This window comes from Maylandia zebra, linkage group LG6, assembly GCF_041146795.1.
Source record: "Maylandia zebra isolate NMK-2024a linkage group LG6, Mzebra_GT3a, whole genome shotgun sequence".
Taxonomy (NCBI): Eukaryota; Metazoa; Chordata; class Actinopteri; order Cichliformes; family Cichlidae; genus Maylandia; species Maylandia zebra.
In genome coordinates, this window is record NC_135172.1 from 19,466,357 (window position 1) to 19,486,783 (window position 20,427).

A 20,427-nucleotide genomic window follows, 5' to 3' on the forward strand; every position below is an offset into this window, starting at 1 on the left:
TGATGAAAAGCTTGGAGAAACAATCCGGGACAGGAACATGGAAAGTGAGAGATGAGATGCGACCGAGAGCTGTAAGTTGTAGGTGTTAAACTTTGATGTCTCTGGCGAGTGAAGCAGTAAAGTACAGTACAGTGTGGTCTGTGAGTAGCTGTAGTGGGGGGGGGCGTAAAAGAGCGGTAAAAGTAAAAAAAGAGTAAAAGACAGGAGAGGCGAGCCATACATAGTTTGAGTGAGACACAGCAAGTTAGGGGGTGCAGATAGTTAGATTGCGAGAGAAACAAGAAGGTTATCCATGATTTAATGCCTGTGGGGCCCTGAGATGAGCTTTTCCAGTTCAGGCTGCTGTGATTGCTGGCTGGTGCTGACTGAGGCTGGGGCCTTTCAGATCATTTCATCATGGAGCGCCTAATGAGGCCTGGGCTCACTCCCCGAGCACGGGGGGCTCCAGACACACCTCTGATGGAGAGGCTCCAGCATCTACCAGCAAACACCATCAGGTCCTGCGTAAGGAGGCTAGGAAAGGGGCACTTGGAGGGAAGTGGTGGTGGTGGTGGTGGATGTTGCTCCAGGGTGAGCTGAGAGACCCACTTTGTCCCGAGGCTGTGTGAAAAGGTCACTGCCCGTGAGGAGCGCCCACAGGCCCCCGCTGCAGGGCGTCTGCAGGGAGAGTTGTTTTTGTTCAAACAGGAAGTGGCAGGTTAAGAGGAACATGTCCACCGAATCTATGTCTGCTGTTTGCTCGTGAAAGCAGAAGTGGGAGCTTTTGTTTTTTATGTTTTGGAGTTTGTCTGGGCCACTCTGAAAACACGCTGTGCCAGTTATTTTAGGTTACACCTTAGATGGCTCTCAAATTTATCAGGCAAATAGTCAAGGACTGTGGGACATATGTGGCAGTGTGGGTGCTTCTCTAATGAGAGGCAGCTCTTGGGGATATGAAAGGCAGAGCGGTAGGGGCGGGTGGCAGGGGGTGGGGCAGCAGACTGGTGGAGCGACCTGTCTGTTCACCCCGGCTATGGCCTTTGTGCAGAGTTAATGATGCCACTAATATGTTCTTTAAAGACCACACTGTGATTCATGGCTTTCATTAGCCCTGTGTGCCAGGGTGTCTTTCTCTCTCACTCTCGTTCTCTTTTCTGTCGCCCTTTTAATGATGGCCTGGAGACGAGGTGGCACGCTTGACCCTTAATCATACGAGTAAGAGGAGGCTGGGGCGAGTGAGAGGCGGTGATGAGATGGGAGGTTTTGGAGGAAAAGTAAGGGGTCTGAGGAGGAAGAAGAAATCAGATGGTTGTTCTTCATAATCTAGCTCCCTGGGGCTGGTTAAGCACAGCTCTTCTGCTTGGGCAGGGCAGTGTAGTGTCCAGTATATGTGTGGGCTTACAGGGAAAAGGCATAACTATCATTTATCTAAAATATCACTGAGCCTGTAAAATTCCTAAAACTCAAGACTTTTCACCTCTGAATATAACAATAGGCTAAACCTGACGTGAGCAGATTAGTAAGAAAAAACCCATCTCCTATTTAAAGATAATGATTTTTCATTCGTTGAGGTTTTGACATAAGCTCCAAAATAATATTATTATATTATATTTTATAGAGGTTTTAAGGAAATTCCTTGATTTAGGATCCAGCATGTCTCCTCATAAAATACTAGTCCAGCTAGGCTAGCTGGAGTGGTTCTCAGAGTTTATTTCTATTTCCACTGTAGCTAACTGGCTGGCTGGTTTACACTGGCATGTTTTATTCATCAGTATTGTACGTAATTTTTTGTTGTTGAGGTGCTGAACATGGGAAAAGTTTGCATAGAGTAGCTAGCTAGATTACTATCAAGTGGTGACCTCTGGGATAGAAAACAAAGGAAAATAAAGGACTAAAAACTGCAAATAAATTAGAGGTGACTTAAGGCTGGCCCTTTGTATTGACGCTTAAATATTTCAATTTTTATTGAGCTGCTTTAAGTGACAAATGGGCTGCTAGCTGCCTTGAAGAAGTCCCTCGCTAATATTTTGGTGAACTGAGCATCTTGATCATGTTTGGAGCTTTGGTGCCTTTTTTAAATACAGTTATTTAACAAATATTTTGGCATGCTGTATCCAGGTTTCCTAATAAGTAAGTATTATTTTATTTGGAGTTTAGCAATAATTCACTGTATGTGATACAACTATGCAGTCAAGGTATGCTAACCAAGCTAGCATTAGCTGCTAACTTAACACTATACCCTTTCTTCCAAATATGGAAACACAGACTGTATGACTTGTCAGTCACAAGTCATTTGCCACTGAGCACACCAGAGATAAGTGTCCACTTTAATACCCTGTATCACTAATTTGCAGTATGACCCAAAATGAGCAACTATCACCAAAGGAAAGTGTTTACAGTGACCAAGGCTGAAAGCCATTTTCCTTTTTCTTCGATCTGTCTTTTTTCAGCCGCAACTCTCGCCATCTGGTGGCCTTCAGATGGAGTGCAGGTCAGAAGTCAAATTGGCTTCATTTCCTTTCTTTCTTTCTTTTTTTATGTCCATCTTTTATACTGTCACTTGATGTGCGTACAGAAACCAACGGGTGAAAGCCCCCATATTTAATGCATAGTCTATGCAAATTTTGCAAGATTGTTAGCTTGGTCGTTAACAGGGTAAACAAATAGGAGAGTTAAATGAAAATATTACTTTTTTTAAATCCTTTTTTTTTTTTACCATCTAATTACAGGAAGTGGACGGACTGGATGGTGCAACAGAGTCAATAAATCCATTTCTGTCTGAGATGCACCAGTTCTCTTGTTTCCTCAAAGGTAAACAACTCACTATTCATCACTACGGTTGAAATTGATTCAATGAATTTACACCATGGATACATTTTTTGTGACAAAAAATGATGTTTATTGGCAAATTTATTGGCTTTTATCTCATTTCAAAGGGGACACTAAGCAAACGATAAAATCTGGCTCAAGTGGCCCACTGTAATGGTCACTATTTACAGATGTAGACCTTTGACCCAGTGCACTCAGAGCTGTCGGACATGCACGCAATTGTTGTCTTGTGGCAAGGACGGATTTGATGTGCTGAATTTCCTTGAACATGGTTCTTTTGTTTACATCTGTATATCCTGTTTTTGACCCGGTCTCTCTGTTTTTGGGAGGTCTGAAAAGGTCGTGCTCGGTGGGGGGGCGTTACTGGAGCACACTGGTCACATCCTGCAGCTGACCTCAGGACTTCCATTCTTGTGTCTTCTATTTGCGTCTGTGGAGCCCTCAAGCCAAGCCAGGCTTTTACTTAATTTGGGAGCACATACAGGACTTACCTGTGTTTCCTCATGTGGAAGGAAGAGTAAATGTTGAAAGGGGTTTAAAAAAACTTCTCTCCTGTCCGCTGGAAAAGATTGTTACAGACTCTTTGACCGTGTTAGGACTCAGGGAATCGCAGGATGTAGTGTTACTTGACCTTAATAATGGCTTTGTTGAATGTGATGTTTATTAAATCATAGAAATAAGGGCTAAATTTAAGATTTAAGAAACACCACTGAGATTTTCTCTCCTCTTTGTGATAGGCGATGACATGAGCAAAACTTAAAGTCATCTGAAGCAACGCTGCAGTCATAGCTGATGCTTGGTTTGTCTGTGAGTCTTCGCGTGTGGCCTGGGTGAGTATGTTCACAGTGGGGTAAACAGAGTATCTATCACCTCCAGCTGCCTGTTGGTAGGCAGATAAATAAATGATAAATAAATTACACGCGGACATTCTGTACTTGAGCTTGCTTTGCACAGAATTACAGTTGTTTACAAGTGTGTTGGGGGACCTGGCAGGCAGAGCCACGTACGTCTCTGCATCATGTTGTGCTGTTTTAGACCACTGACACCGGGGATAATTTCAATAATTTACACTCTACGTGATTCTAGGAGACGCCTCGTGTGTTGCTTTTTAAAAATGTAAAGCGGGCCATGTTAGTCCCTGCCTACCGACCACAGCCTCCAAGTTCAGCACACTCACAAACATAACATGGCTTTGGACCAGCACCCTGATGATGAAGAGCAGATGTTTTCCCCAACTGGGGGCATGCTCTTAATGCTTCTATACCCTCCATCCTATAAAAACTATCACCACCCCCTCCTCCTTTTTTCTCTTGCTTTTCTGGTCTCTATCCAAGCCATCCATTTTTCGACAGAGTAAAGACAGATTAGGGCCTAAATCCTCCGCAATTTGAGTCACGGCCTTTTGTGTGCTCCACACGGTGTGAGGAGTGGCGCACAACTGGCCCCCCATTTGCCAGAGATCAGGGGGTTAGGCCGGCCACTGATTGAGGGGGAGCCACAAACTGCGACCATGTTTGGAGAAATAATGAGATGGAATTAAGAGAGAGTCTATAGTGCAGACCTGGGTGTCACAGAGAGGAGGAGTGCTGGAGAAATTAAAGAAAGGGCTAGAGGTTTCATTGTGAGGAGACCGGTCAGCAGAGGTGTGTGTCAGCAGGAAAAGGTACATTTGTGACCCTCTGGATCCTCTCATTATACCTCAATTCTGCACAGAAATGTCTGGCTCATGCATTTTTGTGGCATTAGGCTACATAGCACTATAGCAGGTGGTGGCTACCAATCACAAGGTCTGTGGATCAATTCTCTAGTCTTCATGTCGAAGCATCCTTCGACAAGATGCTGCACTTTGAGTTGCCTATGTGGGGGTGTGTGCGCAAATGTTTGCACACTTTTCTTTTCTACCAGGAGACCAATCCAAGCTATCACAGCAGCACAGCAGTTGTCATATTCTAACATGTTGCTAACTTAGCTCACAATATTAAGCAAATTAAACAATTAACTCTCATGTATGTCAGTTAAACGCTATTTGTGTATGTTTCTATTCATTGTGGACCCTAAAGACTGAAGTCAGAATAGTTGAGTAGTTTTTGGCCCAGGCAGTTTGACGCTTACAATTCTGATATTAAGACCAGGTTTCTGCAAATAGAACAGGAAATACCCTCAAAGAAATCAGCACATGGTTGCAACAATGCCTCTACTCCTAACTTCAGTTTCATCCATATTACCATCTCATCCTCAGTTCAAAGCAGCGCAATGTTAATGAAGGTTCCCATGTACAAAGAGAAGCTTATGTAAATGTTACCTCTCCAGATGTTCCATATCTCTCAGAGCCAGAACTGCACTTAGCCGCCAGCCACATACTACCAGTTAGCATTTAGACAAACCTTTGTACCTTCACTTGCCTATAGGGCCTATCAGATCGTCGTACCCCCGAAAATCAATATCTGCTGCTAATGAAGTTTAGCCACACATTTTAATGAAGGACCCAATTTGCATTTGAAAGTAACAAGAGGGGAAATGGGTTCATTTTCCCCCATATCTTATTTAGTATGTACGTTTGAGCAGAAAGCAATGCGCCAGTTTGTTGTGTGTGGTAACATTTGTCCGATTGTGAGGGGGGTGTTGAGGGTTATTTTGATTGGTTACTGTATACACGCTGTTATTGCGTGTCTGAAAAACTCAGTTGATGCACATGTTTGTGTGATAAGCTTAAATAAAATCAAGCACGTTGAATCTGTTGAAAGTTTAAGTTGTTGAAGGCAATGGACATTACATGTCTGATCAAGCAACTGTTCTGCAGCAAACAAAGCTAAGCTAGCACTGGCCAGATTTTGAACCTTTCTACTGTATCCTGCTTGTTTATGAGTATTTATGAAAACGTTTCTCTGCTTTATGTGTGCGTTTAAAGCCTGATTCTGACATGGAAATGCCTGTCTATCAGCTGTTGTCCGTGTTAACCATGATTTAGCTTTCTATTGCGTTTTCTGAATTTATTTATCTGCAACTCATTATATCTGCAAACGTGAAAGTGGAGAATAAATATCAACTGGCTAAACTGGAATTGCAGAAACACTGACCATTAGCCCCAGAGGTTAAATCAGCAGATTAGCTGATGGGTGTTTTATGACCCGCTTCTATTGTGGGACAAATGAGAATCTAAAGATCATAAGTAACCTGTGTAAAGACAGTAGTGCTGTATTTAGACTGTAATTAGCTCAAAGGAGGCGAGCAGCTTCTCATGAGTCCCTCTCCGCTCGCTTTTTTCTCCTCCACAACAACGTCCGTCTGTTTAATCTCTCCTCCACGACCGCGAGCGTCTACTGCGTGCGTCTCTAAACTAAACTGGCTTTAATCCTTATTTATCTTGCTGCTCTACATGGATCATCACACTCCCAACCTGTGTGTATTTTTGTTAGAAGTTAAATTGCTACAGTAGAAAGGCTGAAGGCTGTTTTCTTTCTTTCTTCCTTCTTCTTCTTCTTTTTTTTAAAGTGAAGCCCAAATCCCACATTTAAGAGGGGGAATAAATGGTGGTTAAGGCCTCCAGACTGAGGACTTGATGATATTCAGATAAACAACCTGCATCCTGCACAAACGCTTGCGTGTTTTCGGTGTAATCCTCTTTTAAAAAAACAGGCGCTTTGATATGTGTTCTTGTGGGAGATTTTCTCCTGGACCAGGTGAAACATTAAAGTCTTATCATTTCACTAAACAGCTGCAGCTCACCTCAGGCTACGTTGCTTTATTTTTTCTTTGTTTTTGTTTTTTTCTGCCCCGTTTTGTCTGCATCTAAATGCAATAAAGCCACTAAGGACCGCTGTTCTTCACAGATGGGCATCCTCGTCTCCGTCAGTTAAAGTTCTCCGCGAGCAAGCGCATATTTGTATCGTGTCACACTGCGTTCATGACCCTTTTCTACTTGAGCGGCTCCTCGTTCATGAAAGCCAACCTGCTCGTCTTATGTAAATAACAAGGCTGAGTCTCCGGCGTGCCACACTCGGTTAGAATACTGTGAGATCTCCGCAACAATTTTCGCGCTCTCCCCTGTCGGCAAAGTGTGCCACAATACCAGCTGCAGCAGGAAGGCAAGTTAGCCTCCAGCAAGACTAAAGTGTGCATCAGAGTAAAACAGTTGTTTACTTTGTTTGAACTGCAGTATCTCACCCACGGGAGAGCGCACGCTTGAAGTTTCGCGTCTTTCACTCCAAACTTGTGACGAAGGCCTGGATGAATAACAGTGTCATTTCTCTACCTCACCCCCCCACCTCACACCCCTCCATCCTCCCTTGTTCTCTTGTTGTCTTCTCCTCCACATTCACTCTATTTCTTTTACCACCCCAGCCCGCGAGTGCCACCGCCACCCTTCTTCCCCTTTGCGCTCCCCTCGAATTATTCATAAGCTCTTTTAAATTTTCAGCATGCGGCAAATTTATGGTGACACGCAAACTACATTATGTTTTTTCACCCCCTTTTTTTTATGAACTAACAGCACTGCTCATTTCTCTTTAATTGCACAGCAGTTGGGGACACAGATGCACACAGATGCGAGTGCAGGAGGAGGGTGATGTGAGAGGAGGGAAAGTGGAGATTAAAAGACAGCAGAGGCGAGGATTGTGTAACTTAGTTAAAGTCATGAGGCAGTGGTCCTAAGTGACCTGGCTCAGATGGAAGCGCGCCTGTGTGTGTGTGTGCTTATGTGGATACAAGAGAAGGAGGAGTGAGAAAGGGCCGATGCTGTTTCTCTGGTTTGCTTCTGCTTCAAATCCAGTTCAAACTAACACTACATCTGAACATCTGTTTTAAAGTTCCTCACAGAAAAATAACAGTGACTGTACTGGAAAAACAGTTCGTACAGCTCCAGATATAAATGATGAACTCAACATGCCGTGAAGTTTTTCCTTCGTTGTGTTCCTATGCTGAAAAGAGTTTTGAGTGTGTGTGTGTGTGTTTATACTTTACTGACCTTTTCCTGACAGCGTGCCTTCAGTGTATCTAGAGCAGTCTGAGTACATGTGAAAGCAACACTTTATTTTAACTGCTTGTGTTATTTCTTCAGATTTTTTATTGAGGTATTTGGGAAAACTTCATTAAGTCGTAATGTGAAAAGTACTGTGCTGAAGTCTTGAGTCCCTCTTCATTTCTTTATATTTTGTTGGGGAAATGGGAAATAAGTCCAGCAACTTGTGACACCGAGAAATAAAGTTGTTATCAGTCAGACACTTTCCAGATCGTATTGCATCCTGGATCAAAAATTGAACTTTTCTGCGTTCATAATTCCATTTTGGCAACATTCCCGACACCACAGGCTCAAATGTTGTCCCAGAACATGTAGATAGACACTTGCTGTTGTACCTCTCTCTGGACCTCCTTCATACACACTGATGATGATTTCAATCAAAACTTTTTCATTTGGATTCATGACTCCATCAGACCTGTTGCGGCTGATTTTCAGTCAGGTTCTTGTTACTTTGGCATGCATCAGACTTTTCTTTCTGTTTCCCTTCCTTATGAATTGCTTCTTGACAGCCGCCCTTCCACTGAGACCATTTCTGCTGAGGCTTCAGGGAACAGTAGATGGATCAACTAAAGGTCCAGGTGCATCTCTCAGGTCTGTCAGGTTTTTTTCTAGATTTTTTTTTTCATGTTTATGCCTACCACTTCCCTTTGGTGGTCCACTTGTTCAATTTCCTCAGTTCTTTTAAGGACACACTGCACACCATGTGATATGCCAAGGTTTCAGCTATTAAATCTTTGGGAATCACCTTCTTGGTGCAAAAATAAAATTATATGCCTGTCAAACTGTCTTAACTTTGGGATTTTTCATAGATTCAACTAAAGAAATGGGAACAAATGATATGTTTTTGCTAATGGCTGCTGGTTAAATGGTGGCTAAAGTTTAAAAGTGGTTCTTTGCCAAGTTGTCTGTTATGTGTAGACACAACACTGGTTCATGCCTTGAGTTAGTTGCCATTTTATGCTTGACTGATTTATAGATCAGTGTTAAGTGGCTTAACAAAGAAAAAATAGTCCTCAAAAAATGGTCAGGCACAAGGACTGAACAAAAAATGAGTGAAAAAGCAGCAGATTTGCATGTTCTCATATCCATTAGATTCATACCAGGAGCCTTCTGGTCACAGCTCATATATTACAAAAAAAGAAAAGAAATTGAATCTAAAATGCGATCGGCACATGCACAAAGAAAAAAAGTATTGCATATAAATATAAACAGCAAGTTTTCATTACCCATTAGTTATAGATAAGTGGAAAACCTTGGCTTCTCAAAAGGGAATGGCCTCAAAACAACTAGATATACAATTAAATCTTGTGTCTTCCCTGGATGATTTTATCTTTATTATAATGGCTATTTTTCTATATTTGTGGTGCTTTTGCTGATCCTTGAAGCATCTTTTTTAAACAGTTGTGTCCATTTTGACTTGTTTTTTTTTGGGGGGGGGGGTTGCTTCGTTGTTTTGTAGTGTCCAAAAACAACCTATCCAGTTCTCTTTGAGCTTAATAGAGTTGTAGCACTGACTGAACAGCGTCAGTCTGGGGATGCGCAGAGCAGCACAGAGGAAAGATCCAAGCAACAAAAGATTATTGATTGGAGAAAGAAACAGAGAAATCTTTTTGTTGCAGATCAGGCTGAGGTGTCCATATCGCCCTACTCGATCCAGTCTGTTCTTATCTTGATGAACACATCTGTAAGGAAGTTTGCACGTGTGCCAGCATGAAACCATAACACGTTAATTTGTCCTCAAGAGAAATGTGAATTCAAGACAGCGCGCAAATTCTCTAGCATCATTCCTGAAACACACACGCACTCCCGGATTACCACGAGGGGTTAAAAAGACCAGATCAGAACGTAAAGTGTCACGTTTGTAACAGTCAGACAGCGCAAGAGATCAAAGCTGTACAAAATGTGTCAGATTTCGTGTGCGTGTGGATGTTTGTCTGCGTGTTTGTGGCAGGCCGGAGCTCTTCTTGTCACTTTTTTTTTCCTTTTCCAACCCCCCCGAACAGAAAATACATAAATTATACCCGAAATCATCGCCTATGATTGAAGAGGCTCCGAAATGGAGGAGTGAAGAGCATCGCCAGATGAAGTGAAGTGTTGAAAGGAGTGATTATTTTTGCTTCACTGAGGTCTTATTTTTCAAAGTGCCACTAAAAGCATGAGAGACTTGTGTCACTTTGCACTGGGAGGATGGAGGAGCTGAAGGGTGATTTGATAAGAGATGAAAGAAAGGTAGTGACACCCCGGCCACCATATTTTTTTCTTCCTTTCTTTCTTTTTTTTTCCAGACCTTTGCTCAAAAGCCCGATACTTCAAGTGGCTCCAATCATATTCTCCATGAGGCAGTGCGATATTTATGGCCAAGTGCCCACAGCTAAAGCTAATATTATGAGCTTCCACAGTGCCATCCATATTGTTTTACCTCCCGGTTGCCTGCGGTGAGGAACAAATAAAGTGCCTGACGCTGTAGAGTGGCACTGGCAGTCTTGGCTTTCACTCCTTTAGCAGGTTGGAGAGTAGGCTGGGCTGCAGAGAGGGGAGAGACGGGAAGAAAGGGGGCTGTCACTTTAGGTTGGGTAATTTTTGATGTGCACGTCAAGGCCTTGACAAGGGGAATGTGGCCGGCTTGTACATTAGAGTGAGGCTCACAGGCAGCGCAGCACTGGGGACAGGTAGTAATGCAGTCCCAAAGAGTGCTGCTCATCTGCTCGCACTATGTACTTGTCTGGTGCCACACAAGGATGCCCCCTGTCGCCCTGGCTCCACTCCCCCCATCCCTCTGCAGAAATGACTTTAGTCAGTGAGGGAAGAATCCATTTACAATGTGTGCTTTATAACATCTCCTTGACAATGCAGTAGTGGATTAGAGACATTTGTGATGAATCTTTTATAAAGACTCTTCCCCCCCCCCAATCTTTCTTTTCCATGTGCGCAGGCTTTCTGGGTCCTGGCGCCACATGCACATGTGTCTGTTCGGATGTTATCGCAGATAGGGAGAGGAGATAGCGATGGGTTCTTACAAAAAAAGAAAGGAAAAAGGGGGAGAGTGACACAGAATCGTCAGAGTGGGGCATTAAAATTTATCTGCAAGTCACACTGGCTGCCATGATAGCTGGCGTGAAACTTTCCTTTGAAAATGAACGTCACTTGTCCTCTCCGTCATCCGTGCGCCTCGCAACCAAGACAAGCGCTCTCTGTCCTCATCAATTCTTCACTGCAAATTCTGACATTCATTTCGTTCATTTGCATAGCGGCGTAACGCGATCAGAGCGCGGCGTTCCCTTTTCCTCAACTTAAAAAAAAAAATGCTCCTTTAAAATTAATGCCGCGCCCAGAGAAATATATAAATATATCCTAAAGTTGACACGATGTTGTTCTACATTATTCTCCTTGAAAAGTGATTTTGTTCATACTTACAGCTACTCAGGCACCGCTGACGTGGAGGTGCGGGGCAGACACGCTCGGCCTAACAAACATGCATGCGGCTGTCTGGCCCTGCCAGCCCTCCCGTCTGTCTGCTCTGTGTTGTTAACATGGAAAGTTGCATACGCAATCCTGCGGTCTTGACCAACTTCATGCTGTTTTTTTAATGCGCGAGCCTCCGGTGAGTTCTCAGCAAAGAAGTTCACTTGTTATCAGCATTTGACTTTGCCAGTGATGCTATTGGTTTTTAAAGAGGTGGGGGGGTTGTAGACGCTTCTGCAGAAGTCGTCTGTGGCTTTCCACAAAAGGAAAGAAAACATAAAAATGGAGGATTAAGATTAAAATGAGTTCTATAAGGGTGATCTTCTTTAAGTCATCCTTTCATTTGTTTTCCAGAATAAACGTGCTCTCCTCTCCGAGCCGGCGTTTTCTCTTTTTCTCTGGGCTGCTGCTCGGATGAATTTTCTGCCTACGTTTTCCGCTTCAAGCTCACCTGTCCGCCACCGTTGTCCGTTTGAAAGGGACAACAGCAGCCAGAGAATATGAGAGCGAGTCAATGCAAACGCCGCACCGAAAAAAGAAAAGAAAAATTAAAAATTGATCACCTTTCCATTTGAATTCAAGGTAGGCATCACTCTCCATAAGCAGGCCTGTCTCTTTAAATCAAAGGAACTGTCACTTGTGCGACTGCCTGTTTACAAAATATGAGGCTGAAAATGAGACCTGGTCCCTGCGGACAAGCTCCTTGTATAAATATAAATAATGAATATTAGATAAATTATTTCTGCCCTTTAATAATGTAAAACTTGACGAAATTCACTTACACTGTGAAACCGGAGGATCAAACTAAAAGTAGATAATGCAGTGGGTACAATAGGGGTTAGAGTGCTCTGTGTGTGTGTGTGTGTGTGTGTGTGTGTGTGTAAAGAAGAACAGGGACAGGTTGGAGTCCCTGCTGACCTTGTGGTCACCTCGGTGCATTGATGCTTTGAAGGTGGTCAAATCGGAATTCATTTTTCTTTTATTTATAAAAAACCTTAAAACGACTGCCTGTGAGCAACCACTCAATCATCGTGTATATTCTTTTGCCCATCTGCTGTGTCTGTATAATAATTATTAAGTCATAATTTGAAGAAAGGTTAAATATAAATGTATTTACAGCCTTCACAAGGTAATCAGGGGAATAAGTGGGAGCAAACTTACAGCTCCAGTCCCTCTGGGGGAGGTGGAAGAATGGGAGCGAATGCCTGCGCTGCTCTGCTGCCTGGGTGTCTTCTGGTAAGAAAGAGGGCGGAGATTTGATAAATGGTTAATTATGAAAAGCCTTGTGCCAAAGCTAAAACTGTAATTAGCCTTAATTGGCTAATTGGATAGAATTGGTGGATGGCATAAGCGTAATTACCCCGCTCTTTTATTTTTTTCCTTTAGCATTCAGCGTGAGATTATATGTGTCGCTGAGACAGTGACAGTTGTTGTGCTTTCTTTCTCTAATAAGTTTTGTAGCTTGTTGGGTGATTCTCGACTTGTGTTACTTTTTTTTTTTAAACTGGTTACTCGGTCGGGTTTGTTTCCACCCTCACTTTCCAGCACCGCATTGACTTGTTGTTGTGCTCCTGCTCAAAAGCTAATAAACCCCTGAGTGAAGGAAGTCCAGCTTTTTCTCCAACCTGCTGATTCACACCGCTGGAGATAAATTGTGCAAAGGCCTTCACTCCTGGTCTGAGACAGTCGAGCGAAACTAAGAATTTTCTTTCTTCCTCTTGCTCTCTTTCTGTCTCTCTCTCTCTCTCTGACACACAAACTCACAGTGAGCATTAGAGCCGCTCAGCTCAAGGTGCTCAGACTCTCTGCTAATAACACCATCTAGAATTCACGCCCTCCAAATAGGTTAATGTGTTTTTGCCCAGAGGGCCCTATCTACCTCAACAGCAGAACTCTCTCTCTCTGCACTTCCATTAAGCTAGAACACTGCCGCCTATTAGCTGCTGCGCTGTGTATGGGGCCAGAAGTGAGAATGCGAGTACAAGCACAGCTTTTTCTCTCTTTATGTGTGTGTGTGTGTTTGGACCACAAAGGTGCTCCTGTAGTGCACTGAGGGTGTCACTACCTGGAGCTGCCTGGTGTGCCGTGTTAACTGTTGCAGGAGAACAATGTTATGGCCCCTGACAGCTTGTTAAAGACTTCACCGAGTTGTCTTCTGTGTGTGTGTGTGTGTGTGTGTCTGTGTCAGGATCCTCGCAGCAGATATTCAAGCACACATACACAGTCAAAACTCACAGAAACACATATTTGTGTTTGTTAACATCTGAGAGTGAAGTTTTTTTTTTGACTAAACAAACAAAAAAACAAGAAAAAGAAACAAGCTGCCACTCAGAGAAGACAAAAACACTCATTGCGTGGACTTTTAATGAATCCCCGCTTTGTTTGCTTTTGTGAATGTCCACAAGCGCTTCGTCCTTGTTCTGTCTTATTTTGTAGATTTACTGATGGGTTACTTAGGAAACTTTTTTAGTGATTACAAAAAAAATCCTTGTGAGCATAACTGATGTATTAATTACAGAAAAGGCTCAGAATTGTGACAGGACTTTTACAAACACCAACCTGGCTCCTCTCAAAAAGTGATGAATGAACGTGAACGATGGGCAGGATAAATACTGAGCGCTGCAGACGGTAATTGAACCTGAGAGCAGCAGCAAAAGCACCGTCCTGAATTGTTATCTCAGCAGTGTTACATTTAATACTGAAGGTGATCACTAATTAAAGATTTGAAGAATAGAACAGATGTATGAATCTATGAGGTGACTTAACTGGAGAAAACTAGCCTGACAGTGTGATTTTGTTTTTAGTTGATTTGAGATTTATGGTAAGAAAGAAAGAAAGAAGCCAAGTGCTCGCTTGCTTGCTCTTTACTTTCCAACGTAAATCGCCCTGAGATTATTCTTTTTGCTATGAATTGTTGCAGTATAGTGATGAAAGCTGAATTCGACACTTTAAGAATAAAATCAGCAGATTTGAAACCTTTCGTATGGACATAATGGCACCTTTTTTCTTTTTTTTCTACCTTCAGCTCCTAAATTTCACCTTTCAAGCAAATCAATGTATTTTCATCAGCAGGACTGACTGGCGTATTTTTGGAATATATTTGCACTAATGAGTCATTTTTGCTACATTAATTATTATGTGATTCTAGCCGTGAGGGGTGTTATAAGGAGAGCATAAAGCAATCATTTCTGATAAAATTGCTTATGGCACAGCACTTGAGGTGAATGCACTGACTCTGTTGCAGACGTGATTTGCTTAAAGGTGAAGGTGATTACGGGGTGTAAAAAAAAAAAATGAAAGAAGGAAAGAAAAAAGCAATTTTTGTGGTTTGAAATAGCAGCAGCAGTGGGCTCTGACCACCAGGCAGTCAGGGATTTTATTGGACTTTTTTATGAAATGCAAACGACTCTGTTAAAATCAAACACGTCCTTTGTCTCTGGGTTTCTTATTGTGCTTCTCTGCGTGTGACATGTGTTCATTTCACCTCATTCACTTTAGAATTCTGAATTTCCTTTTTTTTAACATTTTAATTTTAAAAGATTTTGAATCTTATTTCCATCATTAGGACCTGGCCTCACATCACCTCACAACGCTCCAGCATCTGAGCGCGTGCAGCGTTGTTTCAGAAGCTGCTCAATGCTTTGTGTCAGCCTGACCCCTAGTGGACATCCAGCCCACCCACCGATGCGCCCGTTTACAGAAGTATTACAGGGAAAACAGCAAAGAGGAAAACATCTATGAAACTTGAATAAGTTTTGTTAAAATTAATAAATCATCTATTGAGACGTTTTGATTGGATTTCACAGGCAGCACATGTCCTGAATTGTTTTGCGGAGAGGATTCGAGTTAGAAGTGCCTTAGGCCCTCAGCAGTGGTCTTTGTCTGCAAACATTTATTTGTATTTAAGCAGACGACGCCATTATTCATCGTGTTTGATGCCAAAGTCAATAACGGGCTGTACGGAAATGCGAGTTAAATTGCTCTCAATTCTCTGAACTGCAGTTCAGCGTGTCTGTCTATGACAACAATAACTCAGGCATTGAATATGTATTAACGACTGAAGGGTCCTCAGAGATGCAATGCATATATTTGATGAATTCCATGACTGACTCGACCAGCCCGTTTCATCGAGTGGAAAATAGATCTGACCAACTTAGAGACAGCAGAACTAATTAAATGGATAAAAGATATATATTGCCTCCTTAGAGTATGTAAAATTAATAGCAGACCAAAGGACTTGCCTCTAAGCCGCTCCATCCACTCTACAGCACTGAGCTACTACAGTGTGCAGAGCTTTGGAGGGCAGATGAGGCTTTGTGTGAGTGCGTCTGTTCTTCTTCTTCTGATGCAAGAATGATATTTCTCTTTTGTATATTTTATTCCCGTATTAAATTATCTGCACGCTCTTTGCTGTAAGTTGCTGTATTTCACTGCCTGTGCGATCAGTGTGTGTAAAGCCTGTAAATATGAAAAGTCTGCTTTTGTCCTGACAGAACAATATGCACACCTGAGCACTAAGAAGTACTGGCATCAAATGAAAATTACTTTTTTTCCAAAACCATCAGACTCTTTGGTTTTTTGCCGTTGTTTAATTTTTTACTTTTATTTCATCAGGACATAAAGCTCAATAGACCCTGAGACAATATTAAAGCAGCAAGTAAACCAAGCATCCAGCCAAGGTTCAAACCCAGGACCGTCAGGCTGTGAGGCAAAAGTGCTGTCTAGTATGATGATTAAGAATTTGGGGTGTTGATTTATTTCATTTAAATAGGAATTAAAATATGTGTTCAAATGTTTCATATGACCAGCTGGGGGAAACTGAAAGCAGTGTCAGCTCCAGATCTATGAACCCTCCATCCTCCATCAGGTGGTCTGTCTATCAAGTCTGAAAAAACTGACAAAAAAAAATCTATATATATGGGTGTGTGTGTGTGTGTGTGTGTGTGTGTGTGTGTGGGTGTGTGTGTGTGTGTGTGTGTGTGTGTGTGTGTGTTCCTGTCTAGCTATCTTTGTGAGGACCGAAATCTCCATTCTACTATACTTATGAGAACCGACAGTCACTTGTGAGGACACACACACCGGTCCACACAAATTTGAAGGTATTTTTGAGTGTGTGTATGTGTGTGTATAAAAGAAGAAGAGAAAAAAAGTAACAAAAAGCTCACATTTGAGAAACTTTAATTAGCAAATGGAGCTCTAATGGAGGTTAAAAGTTACAAAATTAGCTCCCAATTAAGTTTCTGTCAGTTGAAAGTGTAATTCATTCAAAAATCCTTTCAGCTCCAGTCTTAAGTTATGCATATTATAGATATGTCTGGTTATACAAATGACTTAAATAGTCTTTTTGTCTGACTCTGACACACGCACTCACCAGTCCTTCACTGACCTGGAACAGCAGGTGACACCCGTGCTGGGAATACTCTACACTGACCCACTTTGACTCCTTAGTGCCCTTCATTCTGAGCTTTGCTGGGTGTGAAGACAGGTTTATTTTAACCTTACAACTCAACTCTATTAACTTTTGCTTTTATAATGCTACATATTAGTGCTTTTTACCTGTTCAAGGTTCAGTTTGTTGAGCCCCAGTGTTCCAAGTTGCAAAGTTTAAAAAACACCTGTATAAAGAAATTCAACACACCTGTGATGATTTTAACATAGATGTTTTGAAGTTTACTTTCATACAGCAATGATTCAAATATAGATATCTGATATCCAGCCATCAGAAGATGGGTACACTGTGGTCATAAAGGGATGGACATGGTTAGGAGCAACACTCAGGTATTCTGTGGTGTTGAAATCAAGCTCAGTTAGTACTAAGGTGCTCAAATTGTGCAAGGAAAATATCCCCCATGCCATTACACACTACCACCAGCATGAACTATTTATACAGGGCAGGGTGGATCCATGCTTTCATGTTATTTATACCAAATTCTGACCCTAACATCTAAATGTCGCAGCAGAAATTGAGACTCAATAGCACATTTTAAAACAACAGAGATTGACCCAAGGTGCTCTCCAGGCACACAAAACTCATAAACAAACAACACAATAAGAATGAATACAAAGTAGGAAGGATTTTAAAAATGTGATAAATAAAATAATAATACAATCCATGAATAAGACTGAAAAATGAAGTATAAATAAAAAATGAAAGTAAATATATAAGTAAATAAAAGTCAAATAAAAGAGCAGTAGAAAACATTTACAGTGAATTCCACCAACGTTACATCTTTAGAGGTCGCCTTTAGTTTTAAGGCAAGAAGAGGGCACCGAGAGGAGTCGTTAGGACGATGATCTCAGTGACCTGGAGGCAAAATACAAAGTTAAAAGATGGCGTCAAACCATGTACTGTTTTTCCAATCTTACACCGTCTCATGTTGGTGAGCCCATGTGAACTGTAGCCTCACTTTACTGTGTTTTATACTGACAGGAGTGGCCCCTCGTGTGGTTAAATGTTGGCATGGTGTGGCTGGTGTGGCACCAGGTGTGCAATCTTGGACACAGGTCAGAGGTATGCTCTTCTGCATTTCATCCAGAAAACTGGATGGATATCACTGGATATTTTCCCTTTTTCAGGCCATTTTCTATAAACCCTAAATACGAATGAATGAATGAATGAATGAATGAATGAATGAATGAATGAATGAATGAATGAATGAATGTGTGGGGAAAATTTCTGAAATACTCAGACCAGAACACGTTCACAGCCACTTAAATGACCTTTCCTCACTGATTCTGATGCTCAGTCTGAACTTCAGCAGGTCGTCTTGATCATGTTCACATGACTAAGTCCACTGAGTTGACATGTGATCCCCTGATTAGATACCTGTGTAAGCAATCAGTTTAAAAGTAGAAATACTGTATATGTTTGTTTTTATGACTTTTGTATATATACATGCTATAATTCTCATAATATAAGGCCCTTACTTGGCACCTGTGACTATGTATGTATGTATGTATGTATGTATGTATGTATGTCTGTCTGTCTGTCTGTCTGTCTGTCTGTCTGTCTAATACATTACAATAGTCTAAGAGAAGGCCATGAAGTGAGTAAATGCAGGTTATGCTGCTGTTTTGGACCTTATACTATGCAGTATTTCTGCTCCCTTTATCTCTGGATGTGCATTCCTGAAGTGTAACTGCAGTGAGCACAATCCACCACTGGAGGGCACCCCAGTGAGTTATTGCTACAGCTCTCAAAGGATGCCTAGTCCTGCCAACTTGCCTGGCCTTGACCATGCACTTGGGAAGCCATCATTTATTTTTGGAGCCCTAGGCTGCCTGGCTGCTGTGAGACTGGCAGAGGGTGAGGAGGTGGGAGGGTAAGGAGGGAGAGGAGATGCAAGGAGTGGGAGGGGAAGCAGGGCAACTTACGCCAGCACCAGTGACACAAAAAGCATTGTCCTGATTTAATGGCTGTGAAGTCTTGCCTCCCCCTGGTCCAAGGAGCTGCCGATGCTTAATTAGGACGAGCATTCATTCAAGCACACACTCACACAAACACACAACAAAACGCCGCGCATGCACACACATACAGCACACCTCGGCCCCAGCATTCAGCCAGGCTTTCTGCTACAGCACCAGCCGGAAGCGAAGATGACTCAATCCAGCTCTGCCATCACAGAGATGAGTTATGAAGACAGACGGGAGTTTCTGTTGTATCGTGGCACAGCACGCTCGCTCTCCTTCCAGTATGGAGACCATAAAATTGTCACCGGGCTTTAATATGAAGACTTAAACCTGTGATGAGTCATCAAGTGTAAAATCAAACAGCCCTGTGGTTTATGAATCATAGGTGTATTGGGAGTTGTAACATGACATGGGTGAGTAGGGAGGGGGAGTGGGGAAAGAGCAGCAGGGGAGAATTTAACCTGAAATATGGCTTTTACGTGACCTGCCGTGACACCGTCAGACGGAGGTGGTGGCAGGTATGACTGACTAAATTGCTTGTGCATTTATCGCCTCTACGTTTTTCAGCATGTTCAGAATGACATTTTTAAAAAAGTACGGCACCATTATCCATCTTTGTTAATCACACAAATGCGTATTTTTATATATTCACCCAAGGACTTTGTATCTGCTAAATACATTCATTTCTCAGTTTGATCTCTCTTTCATTTCTCATGCAGCGTGTTTTGATTGAATGGCCTTGTTCATCGTGTAGAATATTGATCGCCTTGTATTGATAACACGAACCTCTGAGCAGCGCACTGAGCAAACCGCATTAATATGCATGCGTGTCATACTGGACCCATTTGTACAGGTTTCTGTATTTTAAGAAAGCGATCAGGCTCGTTCTCTGTGTTTAACAGGAAACTCTGGATAAATATTTCACTGCATCTTTACACAGAGAAATAAGAATACAATACAAACTCGAGTGCCAGCTCCACACAAACATATGCAGTGGGTTTTTTTTTTCTTTTTCCAATGGATTTACATCCAGATGTATTAAAAATTCTCTTCTCCATTATCTGAAAATGCATATTTCTTAATTATTCATCGCAAGGCATTGAAGCACCCAGGTCTTTTAAATTTTTTATTTCTGCTCAGCTTCAAACAGGAGATCTTGTAAAGGGGACCCAGTTTTGGGGTGTGGGAATTGCTGCAGGGCGAAGCTGACAGGATTTTTCAGTCTCGAGGCACCTCTTGCTTTTTCATTACAGCAAAGCAAAGGAACAAATCCAGGTCAATTAAAATAAGGAAGAGGAGGAAGAGTTGAGTAGCTGGCTAAGGGGCAAAGCCATCACCGGGATCTACCACAAGAGGGCACAAGGAGCTCGGATAGTGCTTTCAAAACTTGGGGGAAGGAAGCTGCAAAAGGAGCTTGGTCGCAGCCCAGATTACATGTCGATATCCATAAAGCTTTTGAAGTTTATAGAATCTTTTCCAGAGAGGAATATACCATCAGTTGTCACAATAAACAAATTTTAAAAATGATGTAAGAATATGTTCAAGTTTCAATTTGTATGCTCAGTTAAAAGTGCTGCCCCATCACTTTAGGCTCTACATAAAAGTCTATCAGACGCCTCCTCCTTCAGGCCGTACCATCACATGTGCGGTCCCTATAAAACCTGCTCCTTCAATTCTATTGGCGCCTTCTGCCGGAGTGAGTCGGAGAGCGTCCCCTCTTCGCTCGCAGT

At 42.2% G+C, this 20,427-nt stretch overlaps 1 long non-coding RNA gene across 1 annotated transcript; it reads left to right on the plus strand.

The window, feature by feature from the left end:
* The first annotated feature begins 2,319 nt into the window (after positions 1 to 2,319).
* Positions 2,320 to 15,791, plus strand: LOC143419179 (uncharacterized). Its single transcript, XR_013099157.1, has 5 exons — positions 2,320 to 2,470; positions 2,709 to 2,790; positions 3,546 to 3,638; positions 8,335 to 8,416; positions 14,853 to 15,791. It is a non-coding gene; the product is annotated as an uncharacterized LOC143419179 (long non-coding RNA).
* Positions 15,792 to 20,427: the final 4,636 nt, after the last annotated feature.